Source organism: Camelus dromedarius, chromosome 8, assembly GCF_036321535.1.
Source record: "Camelus dromedarius isolate mCamDro1 chromosome 8, mCamDro1.pat, whole genome shotgun sequence".
Taxonomy (NCBI): Eukaryota; Metazoa; Chordata; class Mammalia; order Artiodactyla; family Camelidae; genus Camelus; species Camelus dromedarius.
Window position 1 is genome coordinate 65415912 of NC_087443.1, and position 21845 is coordinate 65437756.

General features: G+C 38.3%; 1 protein-coding gene and 1 pseudogene across 8 annotated transcripts in view; one reads left to right on the plus strand and one right to left on the minus strand.

The window, feature by feature from the left end:
• The first annotated feature begins 1573 nt into the window (after positions 1–1573).
• Positions 1574–21845, plus strand: part of ADD3 (adducin 3) — a 116348-nt gene continuing 96076 nt past the window's right edge. For 2 of the 8 annotated variants that reach the window (XM_031461722.2, XM_031461734.2), the window contains exons 1-3: positions 3670–3897; positions 6681–6790; positions 7704–7816. The gene's annotated coding sequence lies outside the window, so the exon portion shown is untranslated. Of the gene's footprint in view, positions 1760–3669; positions 3898–4143; positions 4323–6680; positions 6791–7703; positions 7817–21845 lie in introns of those variants that run through there. The other 6 variants (XM_010983275.3, XM_031461724.2, XM_031461726.2 and 3 more) reach the window with 6 other exon arrangements.
• On the minus strand, positions 19096–19359 carry LOC135321837 (ATP synthase subunit f, mitochondrial-like; annotated as a pseudogene).

The following is a 21845-nucleotide window of genomic DNA, read 5'->3' on the forward strand; positions in this document are numbered from 1 at the left end:
TATATGTGGGTTTTTTTGCCATGGGTGTGAGTGAGTGTGTGTGTGTGTGTGTATGTGCGAACAGAGTTAACTCCCCTGCATCCCCATTTTGCTTCTCTGGGTTTCCATTTTTTCTACTTGTGAAACTACAGGGTTAGAGTCGGTGAGCTCTAAACTCTCTGTTTCAACTCTACTATCCAATAACGCGCCAGTTTTAAAAATATGTTCTCGTTGCTATTAAACATACATTTTGCATTTTAGTCGGCATCCTTAGCAAGACAGGAAAATTGGTCATAGTTGGGCACAAAGTCATAAGTCAGATAAAATTAAGTTTATTCACTTTATAAAAATGATATTTAATTTGAGAAATAATTTCTGAATAGTAGTAGTAACAAACGCTGGTTATACATTAAAAATAAAGATATACCTTTAATCCAGGTTTCCAAGAAAAGTAATGTAGAGTGAGAAGTACATGCAATAAATAACAAAAAATATAAATGTATAAATGTCATGAAATCATAGTATTTTGGAATGCTAAAGGAAATGTTCAATCCAACATCCTCATTTTACACAATAGGGAACTATGGAACAAAAAAGTTCTCTTACTGGCTCAAGATCACACAGGTAGCTAACAAATGCTGTGAAAAAAAAATCAGTTGCAGAATATTTTCCGTATTTTTCTCTATTCATATTTTGGGACCACACCTCATCATTTACCCATGAAGAAAAAAGATCATAGATGTTCAGTGCTTAAATTGAGGAATATTATTTAAAATAAAATTTAAAGTTATAATGCAGACTCTCAAGTTCCTCATGTGTGGACACAACACAAAATAGTCTAAATAGTAGGTCTGCATTCATTTAAAGTAATCTACTTATGAGTTCCTTAATTATGCTGACTTTTGAATTGCCACTGAAATAGTATAGTACCCTGCTATTATTTGCTAAAATTATTTTATATGTTAAATTTTTACTTTTCGATAAATAATATTGTGATTTTTATAAGTATGCATTGATCCCTGTCAATAATATACTTTCTTTTTTATTGAAGTATAGTTGATTTACAATAATATATTTTCTAATATTAATATTCACTGAAATTCCAGATACGCTTATAAGTGTTAGTAAGACTTCACTCCATTGCTCCCAATCACATAAATGAGTTTTATGATTCTTTTCACATTCTTGTATTAAATACAAATAACCTCTCGTTATAAAGTTACCATTTTAGCGCAATGCTTGGAAATTAAATATTAACACAAAATACTAGTCAGTTTCAAGGCACACCCCTTTATTTTTGCCATGGACCCCAGTATTGGAAGTTAGCAGGGCTCTTTAAAACTAATGCTTCCAGCATTTCATTGACTCACACTAAATTGGTCCCTTGATCACCCAGTTAATTTTAACCTTGACCTCCCACAGCTGTACTGCCTTACTCAGCCCAAAAAAACTCCCTGCTTCCACCCTTTCTGCCTCTTATGAAGCAATAGTGGGGAGGAAAAACAAAACCCATCCCTTTAAGAGAGATTCCGCCTCCTCTCTTATAAGCAAGCTCCTAATGGTAATTGTGGAGTCTCTACGAAAGTCACACACTTTACTACTCAACATTGGAAAAAGCTGCTGTTGCCGCCGCCGCCGCCGCCGCTGCTGCTGCCGCCGCCGCTGCAGCCGCCGCCGGTCTGAGGCTGCAGTGGGTTTCTGTGCAGCACTGCAGAATCCACACCTAGAAGACACACACGCCTACTACCCTGGGCACCTGAAAGCCTTGAATCTTCAGTGGGTAAGCAAATCTTTTATCCATTTTGTCTAGAAACTGTGGCAAAGGGAGTGTTGATGGAAAGGGTTGCTCGTCAGACATAGTTTAAAATGGGTTATGTTAATTTGTCTTCCTTTGAAGGGGGTCTAGATTTGTGACTGGCAAATGCCCTGTACAGTGGAGACTATTGTCTGGTATGTGCCCTTAACATACTTTCGGGGGCTATTCATAAAAAGGGCTAACCTTGATGCATGCCAAGCTTTTCATTTTTTGCTTTTTAAATGCAAGAAAACATCCAGCCACTCCCAATATTTCTTTCAAATACTGCAGATATTTCAAAATGCCAAATAAAATGACAGGCCGGGCATTTTCTAAATATTTTCTCCCCAAAGCCAGGAAGCCTTCCCTACCATCCTTTGGGGGTATTTAAAAATCATAAGGCATGGTTAGATTTTAAGCATATGGGAGATGGTGGTAGACTAAAATTTCTCTAGCTTTAGTCCAGTGGAGAGAGAAAACGGGGATAAATGAATCACAGTTTATGCCAAGACAAGATTCATTTTCCACACTTCATATGTGGGAAGAGGAAACTACATTTTAATTAGCACATTTTTAAAGAAGAGGGAGGGGACGAGAGTGAGGGGGATGGCGTGAAGTATTTGAGGGGGAAGAGAAGAGTCTGCAGAGGAGGAAGGAAATGAAGTGGACTGTCGCCAGTGCCTTGGAAACGAAGGAAGATAAGGGTGGAGAGTGAAGTTTGTTTGGTGTGTTAGGGTGGGGTTGACCCAAGGGACCATGAATAACCAGAATGGCGCTCAGAGGGGTGTGCTTGGGAGTGGGTTCATGTCTATACGAGACATATATGCGGGAGGGATGTGCAAGTCTTGGGTAGCAGAGAAAGGTGTGCGTTACTGGGAGGTCTATTTCTAGAGTAGGTCATGTCTTGGTGGCGAGGGTGGGCGGCCCAGTGTCACCTGTGGATGGATCCACATTCCTGCAATTATGTGTTGCAAAGTTTACCCGGCCCCGATTTCATTTTGAAGGCTGTCGGTACCTCGACTTTTCACAGCCAAAAGGTCAGCTCTCATAAGGTCTTAAGGCCAGGGGCCAAAGTGAAGACCCTCGATGGGTGCCAGTAGAGCAGGATAGAGAGAGCCCCTAACGCGCCCCTCTGTGGAAGTGGGGAGGAGGAGGCGCCCCCACAGGCAACTATGCTGAGAATACCCAGGCCCCTCACTGTGGGTGCGAGCAGAGGTTGAACCTTAGCAGTGGCCTCCCGCTGAAGACCCAGCAGCCAGTGGGCGGCAGAGGCTGACTCTGAAAGCCGTGGCTCAGCCTCGGGGCGAGGGGACTCTCTCAGGTTAGGGCGGGGACATTTCCGACGCGCCCCTCCTTCCTCTTGTAGACTGGTTTCCGTCAGGGTCGTTTACTCCTCCGACCCTCTGGGGACGCCGCGGATCGAAGCTGCATAGCTGGAGGAGGACGTGCAAGAGATGCCAAGCGGTTTCCCCGCGCCAGGCCCTCCCAAGAGGCCGGGCCAGTAGGCCGTGGGGGCTGCGGCTTCAGAGACTTAGTGCTCGCGGGCGCGGAGGGGGCCGCAAAGGGCGGGACCAAAGCTCTGGAGGGGCGCGAGGGACCACTAGGGGCGGGGCCTTGAGGAGGCGGGGCCAGGAACGTCCGGTGATTCCGAGGGGCGGGGCCGGGACGCTCGGGGGCCCGAGGGGCGGGACCAGGGGCGCTCAGGGGCTGCGAGGGGCTGGCCTGTGGGGGTGGAGCCAGGGGCGCTTGGGTACCTAAAGGCGGAGCCTTGGGGGCGGGGCCAGGGGACGCTCAGGGGGCGCTCGGCCAGTCGCGCCAGAGCGCCAGCCGCCTGCCCGTAACGGTCGCTGGGGCGAGGGGCGGGAGGGAAAGAAGGGGGGTTAAATTATCATTTTAAAAACAGAGCTAGAGCTAGAGGCATCGCGACCCAGGTGTCGCCGCTTCCTGCTTCACAGGGCTCGGCGCCCAGGTCCCTCCCTCCTCACGCCCCCTCCCCTTCGGCCCTCCCCTCTGGAGCCGTGCGGCGTTTAAGAGGCAGCGGCGGAGGATCGCGCGGCCGCTGCAGTGCCAGCGGCCGCGGAGAAGGAGGGAGGGAAGCACAAAGCCGGCTGCGCGCCTGCGAGGTAATCCTGAGGGGAGAGAAGGCGTCGCCTTTCCGTCTCTCCTCGCGGTGGGGACGGCGGGCGCCCGCGCAGGCTGGGCTTCGGGGACCCTTCCAGGGGGTCGCGCGGGGGTGGGATACGCGAAGGCTCGTGGGGCGGAGGGGACTTCCTATTGGCTGCTCCTGCGGCCTCAGGTGACCCCCCCCTCTCCGTCCGAGGGGCGGGAATGGGAGCCTTGGGCTGGTTGGAGGCGGGTGGACCTGCAGGGGAGGATCTCGGGGCGCCATGGAGTGGGCCCAGTTCTTTCGGGCGTTTTTTGGTTTCCCCCGGGCGGTGGGGAATTCTAAAAATCAAGAACTAGCTGAAGCTTCGGTGACCCGGAGACCTTAAGCTCTGAAGGTGCTCTCCAGGAGGGTGGGAGGTTCCCGCGCATGGAAAAGGTGGAGGTAAGGGATGGAGTATTGGTTTGTTTTGTTTTCCTCATTTAAAAAACTTTGGTTACAAGTCGAAAGCGTTCAACCAAACGTTCCTCTTGTATTCTGCGTCCCCATCCCCCTCAACACACACCCACACAAACACCCACCCACCCTACCCCTACAAACGTATACGCGTTAGGTTGCGCTTCCTGCCCGGGGTGACGAGCAGGGTTGGCAGCTGGTCGGCTTTGCTGGTGCTTGGGGGCACGTCCAGCCTCTTTGGAGGTATGCTATTACAGCTGAGGCAAGACCACAGAGACAGAATAAGCTAGGCCTCTATTAAAATGGCAAGAATGGCCTCAGGTAAACTTGCAGAGTTTTAATCGCAAGTAGGCGCCCGTTTAAAATGGGAGCGTGAGTAAAACCACCAATTTCTTTGGCACATGTGCTGTTGCAACTGACCTGCTAGAGTGGTATGGAGAGAAATGGAATTTAACTCAACCAGGAGGCTTTGAGTGGGGATTATGTGTATGTTTGGTGAAGGAGTTTATAAGATTTGGGGGGTAAGTGCCAACTACATAAACGTGTGTGCGCTTTTATGTTAAGTTATACGACATTTTAGATTTAGCGGTGTGAAATGGTTGCTTTCCTTGGAATAGAGTGCATCTACATCATGCTGAGTACATCCTAATTTTGGCTTTAGAAGACTTCTACTGAGACTGTTAAAGAGAGTATAATAAGAGTACGGTATAATTTGTCGTTTTTAAGTAAGATATTTGACTATTTTAAAAAATGTGTTATTAAGATGTGGGGCCGATTCATTTATAGGGTTAAATTACTTTTGGAACATGTGTATAAAGTTTTTATAGCTAAATCTCAATTGCATTGTAATTGCACTGTAACTCACTCATTTTCTTGTGCTCAAATTGCGCAGATTAACTTTGCAGAGGGAAGACCCCCCCCCAAAAAAAGCCACTTTTGCTACATTTAACTCTCCATCTTTCCAGAATTCAGTCTGTGCTCTTAAAAGTCTTAAAATTGACTTCAGGTGCTGGCATGTTATAATAGTTGTTTTTAAAGAAAAAAATTGGTGTATCTATTTTGAATGTTAAGCGTAATTAAGAGTTCTTGAAACAGTTGGTTATGAGGCATTCAATATGTGGCAGCTTGTTCCATGTATGATATAAGGAAATGTTTGTTGGGAGACATTTGACATATGACATAGGTGATTATACATCTGGAAAATATTTTGCATGATAGAATTGTATTTTCAGAATGTTTTACATTCTGAAAATAAATGAGAAAATAATAATGTACTCTTTGTTATTTCTAACCCCTTTTTCAATAACATTACACTGGGATGAATGTGAGTACTGCTCAATGATGTTTAAAGTGTGGTTTGGTCTTTGTGAAACCAGAATGTCTTTTGAGACTAAGAGGGCATAGCATCTGCTCACCTACACACAATCCTAAAACCTAAATACAGGGTGGGGCCCAATTTCTGAGGTTGTGAGGCCTGCTGAAGGAGATCGATCGTGTCTTGAGTGTTTTTGTCACACTTAAGCCCATGCAGATTGTTAGCTCTTAAATCTCTTGTATCTCAAAGTAGTTGGTTAGCAGTACTGGGCAGCACTTATATACATCATCATGTGTAAGAAGCATTTCTGTTGAAGGAAAAAGTCACATAAAATCATAAAAACCCAACTGTGGACAGATTGGGTTTGTAAAATGTTGGGAAATGAGAATATCAGACCTTTAAACGAATTGTTGTAAGTAAAGTGCTTAGAATATATTCTGGTACTCAGTAAGTGCTTTGTTTATCATCATCAATATATAAAATGACTTTTTTTTTGAAGGCCATATATCATGCAACCCAGTAGGTGAAGGCTCCGCAAAAATTTGTAACAGCCAGTATTTATTTGCTCTACCTCTGTGCCAGGCACAGAGTTTTATATGATTTAATTTACTTAATCTTCATGACAGCACAATGACTAAACAGAGACAGAGAGAGGTTAAATATTTTGTACAGCTACTAGGTGGCACAGGCTGGTTCTGAACCTAGAACCTGGCTTGAGAGTGAGCCCATGTAACTAGTGGCCCCCGCTGCTGTTACCCTTCTGGTAATACTTAAAAATCAATGAAAGTTCTTCACAGTATCTCCAAGACTACTGTGTGTATATGTCTTTTGTTTAGGTACACCTTCCTGTATTAACACTACTAAGTTTAAATCTGAAGAGTGGTAATTAATCTGCATTAAGTAGAATCACCTTTTGACTTTGGAAGAAGGTTCTCTTTTCATATAACATGTTTAGCTAGGGTGCTAGAATTTGGGCTATAGTATGTTATCTTCTTAATTTCTAAAGATTAAGGTCTTTTTTGTTTTTTAAGCTTGCCAGATATGTAGGACTCCACCTGGTCCAGCAGGCTCCTTGGAGAGATTCTGGTTCTGCATTAAATTAGTAAGCCTGAGCTGATTACCAACACCATATCAACCTGAGGTGAATTTTAAGTTTGTTCGAAGTTCCACCTGAGTTGCCTCCTAAAATTAGCCTTAAGTGAAAAGCTGTATGTAGCTCGTGCCTTATACTTTGTCACTCACATTCCTCAAGGAACTGTTGCTGCTTCACCAGTGTAGCTGATAGGTCAAGTAAGTTAATTATAACGTAAATTAGTAGCTGTTTTAAGTAATGTTCAGAATTACTCTTGTAGAGAGCTAATATGTCCTTTGTTGACAATTTAGTGAAAGGCCATATTAAGAAAAAATGTTTAAAAACAAGCATACATTGAATTAAAGCTCAAATTGTATTGAAGACACAGGTTACTAATCTGTTTCTCACGCTCAATAACCACTAATTTTTTTGCTGTAATTAATATTCAGTGCTGTTTCATACTCCTTAGGATATATTAAACATGTAGAGTTTGAATAGAGAACATTTTAAGTGTTTCATCAGGAGTACTATTCTTCCCTTTTAAACATAGATACCCTATTTGAAATTAATTGAGCAGTCATAGACTGTGTCATGTCATTGAGATTCAGAATGAATGCCCTAATACTTTATTTCATGTCTTCTATGTTAACAGCTTTATCGTTTGATCTTGGGGTCCATGCTGTAGTATTTCTAGATGAGATTGTTATGACGTCTTTCAGATCCTGCTAATGACTAAATTCTCTCCGCCAAAACCCAAGACAATCTCAATTTTTTTTACTGTAATGGGATGTGTCTATTAAGAATCCTCCCTAAATCAAACAGTTTAGGAGTCTTTCATTGACTATGGCTTGAAAGACAAGTCTGTTATCCCTTGTATATCTCTTATATATAATAGAGGAATTACTTTTTTTCTTCTAGCAATAACTAGTTATGGATACACATGTGTGTAATCATACTACTTGGGGAATGCTTTTCCTTTCAGGTAAAGTTAAAAATGATTCACCTGGCACTCATGCAATGAATATTTGAACACCAGCAGTATGCAAGGAACAACAACTTTAACTGAAAATTAACTGAAAGTGTTGGAGAAAAAAGGTGTGTGGGGTTTTTGTTTGCTTATTTAATGTGTATTTTACTGTTGATCTCTTATATGTGGGTAAGTCTCAAAATCAAGTTTAAAAGTAATTGCACGGTTGAAAACATACTTGAATGTTAAGAAAGTACTGTTTAACTTATCCTAAAGTCTTAGATGATAGCATAGATAATGAGAATCAGTCTTTGGTTTCTTTAAACTGTTTTTTGGAGTATCTTTGAAAAGCTGTCTTAATAATCTCTTTCAGGTTTCTAGAACATGATTTACTTCATTGAAGGAACAATTTAATAAAGAGTCTCCTACTTTAAAGAGTGGATGTGGCTTTCAGAATTGTCTAGCATAACCCAAAAAGTAGTCGCATGATCACCAAAAGATATAAAATGAATGAAACCCATATTTGTTATTAAAAGGCTTACCGTTCCTATAAATTTCCTTCTTAGTAAGATAGTATAGACTTGTTTTTACCTATGCCAAAGCTGAAATGTTACTATAAAAGATGTTTAGGCTTTGACCTAAGTTGTATCTTTATAATGAGTTTAGATCTAAATGAGCTTTTTACCTGATGTCAGGCTGATCTGTATCACCACCATATACTTTACATTTACTTGTTTTAAAAGTTGGCTTTAGTTAAAGCTTAATTGGAAATGGTAAGAGTCCCTGATATAAGATGAACTTTGAAACCTCTTGTTTTAAATTGCCTCAAACTGGGCCTGAGGATATTGGTGTATAGCAGTACATTAACTAGCATTTAAGATTGCTCCCTCCTTAAACAAGGCTACAGTTTGAACCCTGGGTTATGAAGCTCACTTTTTCTGCTGCATGCATGCATGACTTATATAAGATGAAAAATTTCCCACAACCAGCCGGCCAGGGGGTAAAAACACTGTTTAGAAACTTAAGGACAGTAACAACATAAGTTCTTAAATCCAGTTTCTCAAAAAACATGCTGTATATATGAAAAAAACAATTAAAATTTTTTAATGCTCACAATGTGGATTAAGGTAAGTAGACATTAAGGCAAGAAACTTGAAAACCTAACTCCAAGTAACATACGTAAAATTGTTACTTTATTCTTTTTTCTAACTCTCATGCCCCTTTAAATTTATTCTTGTAATTTTTCACTCCCCCATCCCCCACCAAGGAAGCGCTCACCTTGAATGGAGGAGGAAAGGAGAAGGCTGGTGTAGGTTCAGGAACCTGTTTAATTCAGCTCCCACGGCTATTGTTGGTTGCCTGCTAGGGGAGCTGGAATTCCAACAATGTAGAAAGCAGTCAGGTTGGAGAAGTGCTGAGTTTTATCAGTATCCTAGGGACTTAGTGTATACCTTTAATTTGTCACCATCAGTAGTGTTTCTGTGAAGTTCTTCCACAATGGCTCAGCTCATCCTGTGCAAGGACAGCATTTCCTTTTCCCTTTTCCATACAATACCCTCATCCTGTCGTTTTTTGATCTGCTAGAATGACTAAATGCCATAGCAAAAAGATTGGTTTATTCAGTATCCTCATGGAGGAGGTAATTAGGCTTATTTGGTGTTTCTAAAGAAGTATATTTTGGGATCGAGGCCTCCCCAGGGACCCTTTAAGAAACGCTCTACTTTTAATCCTTCAGAAATTAGAGCCAGCAAGTGTTAGCTGCATTGTTACTTCTAATCTCATTTGACTTATTGGTACGTAAGAAAAAGATTCTGTAAGGTCAGCCTTTTAATATCTAAGGAAGTGGTTGGGGAAGGGTGATGGTCAGAGCTCAAGTCATGTTTATGGATGGACTTAAGTGGCACAGTTGCCTGTGGACAGGGAAAGAAATTGGCAATGAATTTGATATATGGGTCTTACTTCTTACACCCACTCCAAGTGCTTTTTTTTTCCCCCTTTTTAAAATTTTAAAACAATGTTCCTTTTACCTCACCTTTCTCCCTTGACTTTTATTGCTAGGACTGAGTTTTATCTCTCCTAGAGAAAGGTGGAATTTTTAGGGTGATTCCCCTGTGATTGCTGAAAAGTTTGGCTGTTGCACTAAAAAAGAATTTCCTTCCATCTGGCTCCACAACTGTCTGCTTTTTAAATTATATAAAAAAAAGATCTCTGAATCAGAAGTGTGAGAAACCTTATTTATCATATAATAGTTGGGAGCATTAGGTATTAAAGTAAAATACATATCACTAATGAATCAGAAATCCATATTACTTTAAACATTTTTTTCCCCAAAACTTGAATTACAGTAATTTGTATTAGAATGTTGAATTCTTTTAAAGTGGGCATCAAAAATAAGAATATGAATTTTTTAACCCAAAAATGTTAAAAGTAATATGAAAGTAATACTGCTTTCATTGGTCCTAGTGAATGTTGGTAATTACACAATCATAATTCTCTAAACATATTGCTATCATTAAAACTCTAATGAAGTACTCAATAGACAAGATTTGGTCACCAGCCACTGAAAGGCTGTCACCTCTGTAGCAGAATGTATGTAACAGGGGAAGAACATTTTGTGCCTGAATAAGAGCTGTGGCATCTTCTTAACATAGACAAGGCTCTGAGAAGCTGATTACTTGGTAATCACTTGAGTTAGGTGATTTTATGTTGTGTTTGATGTTTTATAATCTGAACTTCCCTAGGCTGTTAAAGTGTCTGGTTGTACCATCAGCTTTTGACGAATGGGTTTCTGGAGGGATTGTGATGACCAGTAAAGTTCTTTGAAAAGAGACTCCCTGCTTTGTGTCATACCTGAATGTAACAGAACATGCTTCTTGGCACTTGTGTAATTTAGGCTCAAGGAGAAGAGTGCCATCTGCTGAGTGGCCAGCATCAAGTTGAGCAGCCCCAAGTTTTTGTTGCAAAACTTTCAGCTGTTTTCTGGAGAAACCAGACTCAACTTCATTGAAGGATTTGAAAGGATCTTAGCACCAAGTGGAATTATTGCTTGCTTGATTTTAATTATGCTTCCCAGCAGGAGGCCTAAACACATGATGAAGAACTAATTCACCACTTGTTGGAATGCATGGGAAAGGAGAAACTTGAAGTTGTTGAGACTTTATATTGGAAAATAGTCTAGCAATGGTGAAATCATTGTTAAAATGGTAAAGAAAATTATTTTAATGAGCATGTTTCATTAGTAGTTTTGGTTATTGATGGCTCCTGCAAACAATGATGTTATTTAAAATTTGGCCTTCAAATCATCAAATTATTTTCTTAACTGGAGGTAAGGGTTTTAAAAGTACTTGGATTTTGATTTTTTTTTTTTCTTTTTCTCTTGCCTTTTTCTTGTCTCAGGTTCTAAGGCAGTGACTCCTACTTGAGTGAGTTCACTGTTTCAAAGTGGATTTTGTTGTTTTGGCTTGCTCAAATAGCCTCCTGTGTTGTGTTTTGTTTCATTTCCCATAAATTCCAGAAACTGGCTATGGTAGCCAGTTAGCCATGGGTAGAACTGGAGATAGTAGAACCAGTTGTAGGTCTGTAGTGGAGATTTATGATACCTGGAATAGACCCATCAGAGACAAGAAGGAATTGAAAGGAAGCATTGAAATTGGTATGATGAAATTGGTAGGCATATCTTTGTTGTTAAATATCTATTACATATATTACTTAATTAATCAGTGACCACTTTTATCCGCCCTTAAAATGTGCCGAGGATCATGTTAAGCACTTTACATCAATTATCTGAAGTTAAGTAACTTGCCCAAGATCATACAGTTAATAAGGGTTAGAGCCCAGACTTGAGCTGAGGGCTAATTCCTTTAAACACTATGCTATACTGCTATTTATTATAAGCTCTTTCTTATTGATGAGTGTTCAAAAACTTGAAGCAAAATTAGAATGATATTTCTATGTCCGCTAGGAAATACTGGTGGTTTTCATTTGTTTGTTTTAAGAGGGTGATGAAATGGGTAGATAGGATTGAGATTTCACTAGAATCAGGAAACATATATGAGATGGACTTTCAAATATTTGCTATTTGGCTTTGTCTGTCATGTTCATTTCTTTGTTCTTTTTGCTATATTATTCACTAACTTAAAAACCACAAGATAAGTTTATTGTTGAAACAGAGAAGTGAATTGTTTCACATTGCTTAAAATACGCTACTTCTTGAGAGGAAGGGTTGAGTTACTGAAGGATTTTATGCCGGTTTCTTTTTTTTTTAGGCCAGGGTTGGGGGTAGATGGGGATTTGTTAGTCTTTCTATATTATCCTTGCTCCTAAATACTTAAAGGTGGTAGTACTTTTTGATGTGGCAGTAATGTTCCATGTTCACAGCACAGTAAAATTCAACCATGTGCCAGTCTGAGGTCCTGGGGGAACCTTAACTTGTGTGCACAGCAAGTGTGCTCTGGTAGACCAAATGAGTACTGTACCTCACACGTACGTACTTCTACTTTTGAATGCATATATTTTCAATTAAGAGATAAACACCTGACTAATATTTAAGTATGTGTTTGGTTTTTTAAAACATATTTTGACCTTAAAAGTCATCTTTATTACTTTAAAAGGTTGGGAATCATTATTTTGGTATAACCGAAGCTTCTAAAATTACATTACAGTGATGATTGTGCTGTGTATTCTAAAACCCAATCATTCTTTTAGGACTTCTGACTCTTTTCCGTTAATAGGTAAGAGCATTACGCTTTACATTCCAGAAAAATCCCCATAGGAATATCAACTATGTAACTCTTTGGGATCCTGACACTTTGCTGTCAGACATTTAAAAAGTCAGCAACAACTAAGACAACTGTACAAAAGATGTTACTTGCCAGTGTCTGAAGAGTGCTAAATGACAGGTACAGATAACAAATGCCATAGGTCATCTGTTCGAGAAAAGAGCACCATAGATGGAATGGTCAGAAAAAGGTCCTCAGGAAAGAGGAACAAGGGTGGTCCTGGAAAGGCACAGTAGGATTTCACTAGATGCAGACCATGGAAAGGGTTTTGGTGAGAAATAACTGTCCAGGAAATAATAGCCCTTTTTCCATAGCACTACAGGAGATAGTTTATAATAGTGGTTCACAGTCTCATCCCACTGTAAGGCACAACATACTCTTTATCAGTAGCAGTGCCAAGGACACACTTCCCTAGGAGATGTGTTAGAATATTGCAGGGGTAGGGGGAGAGGGTGGTGATAGGGGTGGTGAAAGTCATGTACATTTTAATAAATACTCCCTCTGAACCCCACATGAAAATGACTGGTTTGTAGAAATAACCTTATACTGCTGTTTTTGAAGCCAGTTATGCTTAGGAAGGTTGGTACTTTCAAAAAGACTTTAGAAATCCTCATCATTCCCACATTGGACAAGTAAAGCCTCCTTTGTGGAAGAGGTGTACATATTTTTAAAATCTGAATTTGTCCATCCTTTACTTTGTGGAATGCTAGAGTATTGTTTTGTTGATGGGTCTGTATAATTTTAAAATCTAGTGTGTGGATAGATAGAAGGGGTGTTGGTATTATGAGACATAATCATTTCTTAATTTTTATAAACAACCTGGTTTTGGATTTTAGAGAATTTGTTCCAAATGTGCAAATTCTCTTAGATTTGATAATGTTTATCATTTACTATTTGAAATATTTAGTGTAACTATTTAACATATTTAGGCAAGTCCCTTTCTTTTTTACTATAATTTTTAAAGTATCTGACATATATGAGCAGTTGAGATTATTTTAAGATCCATTTCAGTTTGAAGATTCTGTGATTACTTCCAAGGAAGGTTAATTTACCAGTTAGTGGTTTTAGTTGGAAGGTGGCCAAGAAACCTATGATTGTACTGTATGACAGTCCTGGGAATGGGTCTTATAGACGGCCAGGACCGAGAAGGTCCTTAGCTTTGTGTATATCTGGCAATTAAGAAAAGGAACATCATCATTCCAGGAACTTGTCAACTCCCAGAGGTTGGGTTTTTTTTGTTTTTTTTTTCCTTCAGTTTTTCAAAAGCTAAGGGCCCTTGGCAATGGACAATTGACGGATCCTTTTCAAAAACAATGAAATGAGCAAGGATAGCAGTTTTTCTTAAAGCAAACTATAGAAATATTGTAGCATTTTTTTTTTTTAGAAATGGTACTTTCCATTCCCATCATAATATTATGTTAGTATTTTGGTTCCTCATGGATATTCCTCTGACCTCTTTTTAGCTCTTCTGAGTAGCTGTATGCTTCCTTTCACATGTTCATTTATTCATTCAACAGATATTTATTGAGCACTTACTGTGTGCCAGGCCTTGTTCTGATTGCTGAGAATTCAGCAGTAAGCAAGACAGACAAACTCTCTTACCCCACTGGAGTTTATATTGTTAGAGGCAAAGAGAAATAAACGAGAAAAGCATATATTGTGTTGATATAAATATTGTGGAGACGTATAAAGCAAGGAAAGAAGATAAAGGGAGTGTTGGGGGCAATGGCAAGTTTAAATGGAGTAGCCAGGCGAAGTCCTCATTGAGAAGGTGACATGAATTGCAAAGACTAGAAGAAGGTAAGGGAACATGTATAGCCTGCGCTCTGTTTCAGTGGGTTCTGCATCTGTGGATTCAATCAACCATGGGTCAAAAATACTTGGAAAAAAAATTCCAGAAAGTTCCAAAAATTAAACCTTGAATTTGCTGTGCACCAGAACTTATTTACGTAGCATTTACAGTGTATTTACAACTATATACATTGCATTTACATTGGATTAGGTATTGTAAGTGACCTAGAGATGTGTATGTGGGAGGATGGTCATAGGTTATATGTAAATATTGGGCCATTTTATATAAGAGATTGAGCATCCTCAGATTTTGGTATCATCTAGGCCTGGAACCAGTCCTCCTCAGATACCAATGGACAACTGTGGTATTAAAGGGAAGATCATCGCAGGCAGAGGGAACAGCAAGCAAAGACCCTGAGGCCCAAGAGTATCTGGCATGGATGAAACAGAGTGAGGGGTGGGTGCTGGGAAGCCACTGGATGACTCTGTTAACAGAGGTGGGACATGATCTGACATGTTTTAGAAGGATTTTTTGGTGAAACACAATTCAAATGCTTCTTGGATCTGTGTCTCCTGGCATTTCATTTAAAAATTTTTGCATATTTGATCCCTTTGATGACTGGAATAAATTTTGCTGTAGTAAGGGCTTGATGTATTGCTATACATCTTTATGCTTTGAAGGGGTTTCGTCTATCTTGTAAAACTTTGAATTTATTTTAACTTGTAAGGACACTTAGCCCCCAAAGAAATCTTTTCCTCTAGAGATAGAACAACTTACTTTTAATCAAAATGTGAAAATAAAAATAGTGTTATTGCCCTTTAAAACGTGTGTGTGAATGTAAATGAACAGTTTGGCAATTCTTCCAAAAGTTAATACGGTTTAATGGTTAAAAATAGTAACATATAATTACCATAATGACCCAGCAATTCTATTCCTATGTTATATACTCAAGAGAAGTGAAAACATATGTTCACACAAAAACCTGAACACTAATGTTCATGGCAGCATTATTCATAATAGCCAAAAAATAGAAAAAACCTGTCTATCAACTGATTAATAGATAAGTAAATGTCATATATTCATGCAGTGGAATATTATTCAGTCATAGAAAGGAATGAAATACATTCTACAACATGGATGAACCTTGAAAACATGCTAAGTGACAGAAGCGAGACACAAAAGACCACATATTGAATAGTTTTACCCATAGTGACTAAAAACATTGTTTAGTGGTTGCTAGGGGCAGTGGTTAGGGAAAATAGTCAGTGTCTGCTTAATGGATACTGGGTTTCCCTTGGGGTGATGAAAAAGTTCTATAACTGGATAGTGTTGGTTGCACAACATTGTGAAGTGTAGAGTGTACAGTGTACAGTGAAGTGTAGAGTGAATTTTAAGGTGTGTGAATTGTATCTCAATTTTCAAAGAAAGATACCAGTTAAAAAAGTGTGCACACCCATATGTATGCAAGAACAACTGAAACAACATCTGTAGATCTTATTTTGAAAATCGAACTGTTTTTTCCAGTAGAAAGTTGATGAAGCAAAATCACATTAGACTTGGTTTAGCTTGCTTTGCTTAAAGAGACAGAATTAAGATACTTAGATCATTCAGGTAGAAATTGGAAGCAGTTTGTGATCCAATACTTGGCAAGTCATGAGTGAGTCTTAATTTTTTTTAAATACCCAATTTCATGGAGATGACCTAGATAAGCAAAAGAAAGCTCTATGATTATCATTTCTGTGGGTTTCAGAGAGCAGGAACCAGTTTATAAACAAGTTTATTAGATCTTTTTTTTTTTTCAGTCATTATTGTGTTTCTTTACCATAGCATTTTTTTTTTTTTTGCTTTTTGAAAGTTTATTAGATCTTAAGTCGATAATGATGGCTTAATTTTTTTCTCCATACCTATGATTTAAAAAATGGAGAACTCAGTTCCCAATAATTTTTTAAGCCAACCCAAGATGATGTTTGCCTTCTTAAAAACATTATTACCATCAAAGAGTTGGTTGTTGAAGAAGTACATGAAAGGATTATCTTTAACTTTCAGGTACCACTTACCCTAATGTTATTTTTTATTAAGATATAATTCATATATCATAAAATTCACCCTCTGATTTTATTATGAATATACATATATTCATATATTCCTTTATTAGAATAAAAACTTCTAGAGAATAGAGATCCATATTATTTGAATGGCTTGATATGTTTTCAGCATTTTAAGGGAGACATATGTGAACCAGACAAGAACTGTAGTGGGGAAGATAGACACTTATATAACTGACTCAAGCACCAACCTGAGAGCAATGCTGTAGCAACAATTTAAAGGAAGAGCAGGTGGGTACAGAGAAGGGAAATGTTTATCCCACTGGGGAGAAATAGTTCATGGAGGAAGATGGCATTTAACTTGAGCTTTAGAGAATCTCTCAAATATTGAAGAGAGGAGTAAATTACTGACCAAGATAACAGACTATGCAAAGGCATGTGGATCTGTGGGATGAGTGTGGTGGGAGAGAAAACAGGAAAGGTAAGGTTGAGAGCACCAGATCATGAAGGCCTTGGGTGCTATTTTAAGAAATTTAGGTTTTATTCTGTGGCACTTATTTTAGCTGATGAGAGGCAGAATCAGATGTCTGAGATTAGTGTTGTGAAGAGTGTTGTGATAGAGGGTCTCGGCAAAGACAAGTTAGGCATTTAGAGATAAGCAAATGAACTAAGGCAATGGCTTTGAGATTAGAAAGGAAAGAATGGAACATTTTGGAGACAGAAATCCATACAACTTGCAGAACAATGCAGAGGTTGAGGGAGCATTTGATTACCATGGGTAGAAATTTAATGTTTTACTTTATTTCCAATACTTTGATTTATGACAGAAGATATACCTGTAATACTAGAAATTAAGTGGATTCAGCAAGTCTTTTCCATACTGTACATAAAAGACTTTAGAAATGTGTATTTCTTAGTTTTCTTTAATTTTTACTGCTTGTCAACTGTTTCTCAGTTTTCAAGGCTTTAAATTTGTTTTTATTTGTACATTTGGAAATGTTGAATAGTCATCATTTGGCACAAGAATAGTCTTTTGTTTCCAAATGAAACTGCCTCCCTATGCTGCGTTTTTTGTGTTTCATTTTAAACTTTTGTGTAGTGGAATAATAAGAAAGAACTGAAGATACTGGGCACTGCAGTATCAAGTATTGTGTAGTGTCATTACAGGAAGTCATTGTTCCATCTTGAAGTTTCCCCTTAATAACATTTAGTGGTTTATCTTGTAACTTCTAAAGTAAACAAATGGTAAGCACCTGTAAGAAACAATTAGAAATGTCAAAAGAAGCACATGCAAAATCATTTGTTTTTTCTATGTAAATTTAATGGAGAATCCAATCCAGTAAGATGTTTTTGCACATTTACTTAATGAAAAAACTAATATAAGATTTGGCTCCTCTGATGTTTCTCATAGCTTATTTATAGGCATGATTGACCATTTTTGTTTATTTGTTTGTAGCTCCCTTTAATAAAACATGTACAAAGAGGGTGTTATATTAGGAAATAATGATTTTATAAATGGGCGAAAGAAAATACCAGACTTGACAGAACTGACTTTTAAAGTGTTGCAGTGTAAAACTTGCTTTCATGCTTAAAACTTCTAAGTATTAAAAAATGTTTAAAATGACTTATTCAAAAGCAACTCAATAAAATTAAAAATATTTTATGAATATACAATATAATGAAAAGTTTAAAAATCAGAAATATGAGAGCACCCTTACTGAGTTTTTAAAAGGAAGAATGATTTTATTAACTTGATTTCTAAGGTAAACTTATTGAGTCACATTTTTACAAAATCAATTTCATTTTTAAATATTTGAAATTAAATTTTGTGTATGAAATAACAGGACGTGGAACAAAATCCAAAAGACATAAAAGAGTATACAGTGAAAAATAAGTCTTCACCCCACCCCTAAACTACTCCATTCTCTTTCTTTCTTGTATATTATTCCAGAGATAATTTTCCATTGTTTATTTTTAAGTTCCTGAATCAAGGCTTTGCCTGCCTATACCTGGTGGATGAATTGCTGCATAAGAAATACAGCTTTAGGCTCAAAACAACCTGGGGAAATAGCCAGCACTGTTCCTCCTCCTAGGTGATTTCTAGATTCATTGTCTCTTTTTGTTAGAGTGTGCTTTCCTAGCTTCCCCTCCACTTAAGGCAGAGATATTGAAAGTGGGAGGTGGTAATTGTAATTATCTTTCACTCATATTGTTCCCTAGGTAATGACAAATAACTTTTATGAAATCATACATGCTAACAAAGCAAATTCCAGCTGAGAAGTGCTCCCAGGGAAAAACATCCTCTAGTAGGAAGGGCAAAGAATGGTCAGGCTTTCCCATCTTTGTGCATCTACCCTGTTAAGCCAGCTAGCTGGGCTAGACCCCTTCTAAAGCTTTACTTTTAATTTTTTAGTACTTGGCATTATTTTGTTGACTCTCCTTTTGGCTACTTACCAAGTCATAAGATTTTCTTCCAAGCCTTGGGATTACCTGACTCTAAAGTTTGTTACTAGACTTTATTTTCTTCTTTGGATGATATTTAATAGAATGCTATTCCTAAGCAGGTACTGTTAAGTAATAGTTTCATATTTTGTGTCTGTGTGTGTGGAAGGGGAGGTCCTTTTTAAAAATTTTCCAATATATTTCAAAAATTTTTACCAGTTATCTTTTATTGGGTGTTGTTCTCAATTAGTGTATGAAACTATTCAGCAGTGATCAGGTCCTTCAAGGAAGGGTGTCAGGCAAAGATCATGGTCAGGAAAGCAGAGTGCATCCTCTGCTCCAGACCCTCTTCAGTGATACTTGCATAGCTGCTCATGTTTGAGTTCCTTCTAAGAAAGGCAGTATTTGAAAAGCACGTAAGTGACCAGCACCATACAAACCCCAGCCGTGCTTCCTTTCTTCACAATGACATACTTGCCATCATACCAGCAATAACCTCTCTGAAACACTCCAGCAATGCCTTTAGGGGCATAATTCTACATCAGTATCTAGCTTGGCAGCTCCCCTGTTTTAACATCCTTGAGTTTCCTTTTCACTGGTACCACTGATGCCATCTTGCAGTCTGCTGTCTTCCAGTAATTTTTATTGTGGTAAAATACACATGTAATCTACCATTTCATCTATTTTTAAGTGTATAGTTCAGTAGTATTAAATACATTCATAATGTTGTATACCCATCACCAGCATCCATTTCCAGAACTCTTTATCTTGTAACACTAAAATTCTGTACCCATTAGACAATAACTTCCCATTCCCCCCTTATATATTTCTGGATCAAAAAAAATTGTTTTAAGAGCAAGGTTTTGGGTGATACAAAATCTATTATTCCTATACTTAATCATGATTATAATTTGAAACTCTCTATACAGGTCTGTATCATGCAGCAAAGATTATAACTGACATTTAAGACCCTAGACTTTTGACAAGAGGCACAGAACCTATGTCCTTTGACACATTTCCAAGTGAAGAATCATAGCTTCATAACTAGAAGGGACCTCAGCCCTCATCTGTGCTGATTCTACGTTGGTAGATGAGAGAGAGAGGTTAATATTTATGGGAGAAGCAGGAATCAGCAAACTGGTGCTAGCCAACCTCTGCCTCCATGACCCAATAAAAAGGAAGTTTCCCCAGTATTAGAAGTAGGGGCTCCACAGGTTTGAAAATCCCATTAGATGCTAAAATTCTGCCTTTGTTGAATCGTTCAGGCTTTCTGCTATGAGTAGAAGTGGAAATTCTCTATAACCATTAACATTTGAAGAGGCAAAGTTTGGGAGAGTAAAAAGGAGGATGAAATCTAGACTCATACAATTTTGGAAACCCTCACTTCATTTTTATGGATGAAGGACCTGGTTTGATTGAGTGAAAAGACATGCTCAAGGTAACATGTCACTTGTGGCTAGTCTAGACTCACAGCTGTGATTCCCGACTCTTGGTCCAGTGCTTTTTCTACTTTATCACATTACCAGCCATCACAACACCCCATTCATGCAATTCTGGGGTGAGGGAGTTCACTAGACCTTCCCTGAAGCAAGGTTTAGACAGGATGAGAGACCTCAGTTTCCTAGGGATTTGAATCTGTTTTTCAAGAAATGGTAACTTTGTTTTAATCTTTCATTAAATTAGGGAGTGTTTTTTGTAAATAAGATTTTTTCCTTAAATTCTGGAATGTGTTGTGAACTTTCTTGCTATCTTAAAAAAGCTTTTCTGATCTTCTATAAATTGCTCCAGTTTAAGCATGCTCACCAATGAAGCAAGTCATGTACATGGTAAATGTTTCTGACATGTTTAGGAACATTATACTGAAGACTCAAACTGGATGTATTTGGCTGCCTTGACTTTTTTTCTTTTGGAAAAGAACATATTTAAATGAGAAACAGTTTTCCAATGAGAAGGAAAAGTTTTAGGTCATTTGTTTGAGTAAAATACATTATAGAATTTATGGCCCCAATTTTCCATTATTTTTACTAAATGGCCAATACATGAAGCACAGTGAAGGAAGAAATCAGTCATATTAGAAATGTTAATGTTTTAATCAAATTTTGTGGTTAAACTAATTTATCAAATAAGATTTTTAGCCATCAAGAATACATTTTGTCTGTGTTGCATTATACCACGGACTTTGGATGGAATCTATCAGATTTTTTTGTGTTTGCGATAGCATTTGGTTTCCTGACAACAGTTTTAGTAGGCAGTTGCAAGATACCCTGGTCTTTTCAAAATATGTCTATGGCCTTCTATAATACACCATTCTGAGGAACTAAAAAGATTCATTGTTATAGTTGGGGTCTAAGTAAAGTATAATTGGTTTTGACTTTATTACGAGTATGATCAGTTTTAATAGGAATAGGTACAAGGTCAAAGTACTTACTAGAGAACTTCAGTGTTTTATTAAGTTGATTTAAACTATTCGGGTGCTAGTTGTTTCATGGTGACAGTTATTTGTATTTAAAACCTACGTCCATTTTTATGAAAACCATGTAGTATTTCTTTTAGCTTACTAATTTTTTTAAGCTTCTATTGGTGCTTTTTCCTGAGATTTTTGGTCCATAGAGAATGAAATGTCTTTTAAAGAGAAACTTCAATTGCCTAAAATGTTAGGGGTCCTTTAATGGGAGAGTACCAAATGATTAAGCATACAAAGGGGTTTCAGGGATGTATTGGAAACAGTGACTTCTGGGGTGGGTGCTGAAGTTGGCACACTTTGACTCCCCTATCTTCAGTGGTCTACTGTACTTAGAATCAACATTCAGAATGAAGACCCTAATATTTTGCACAAGTCTTAAACAGTAAAGATAAATATGTTCATGAATATATAGGAAACCAGAAGCTGAAATGATGACTTTTTAGATTTTGGGGAGCATGAGTGAGAAGGCTGCATTTGTTTTGCTTATTATTGTAAGAATTAACATTTCTGTACCATTTCTGATCAGAATAATTAATTACTTGGGTTTCCCCAAAGTGTGTTTTTTTTTTTATAGCCCACTACATTTTATTTTAAGAGGTTTCATCAAAGGAACCTAGGCCTTCTGTTCAGGGATGG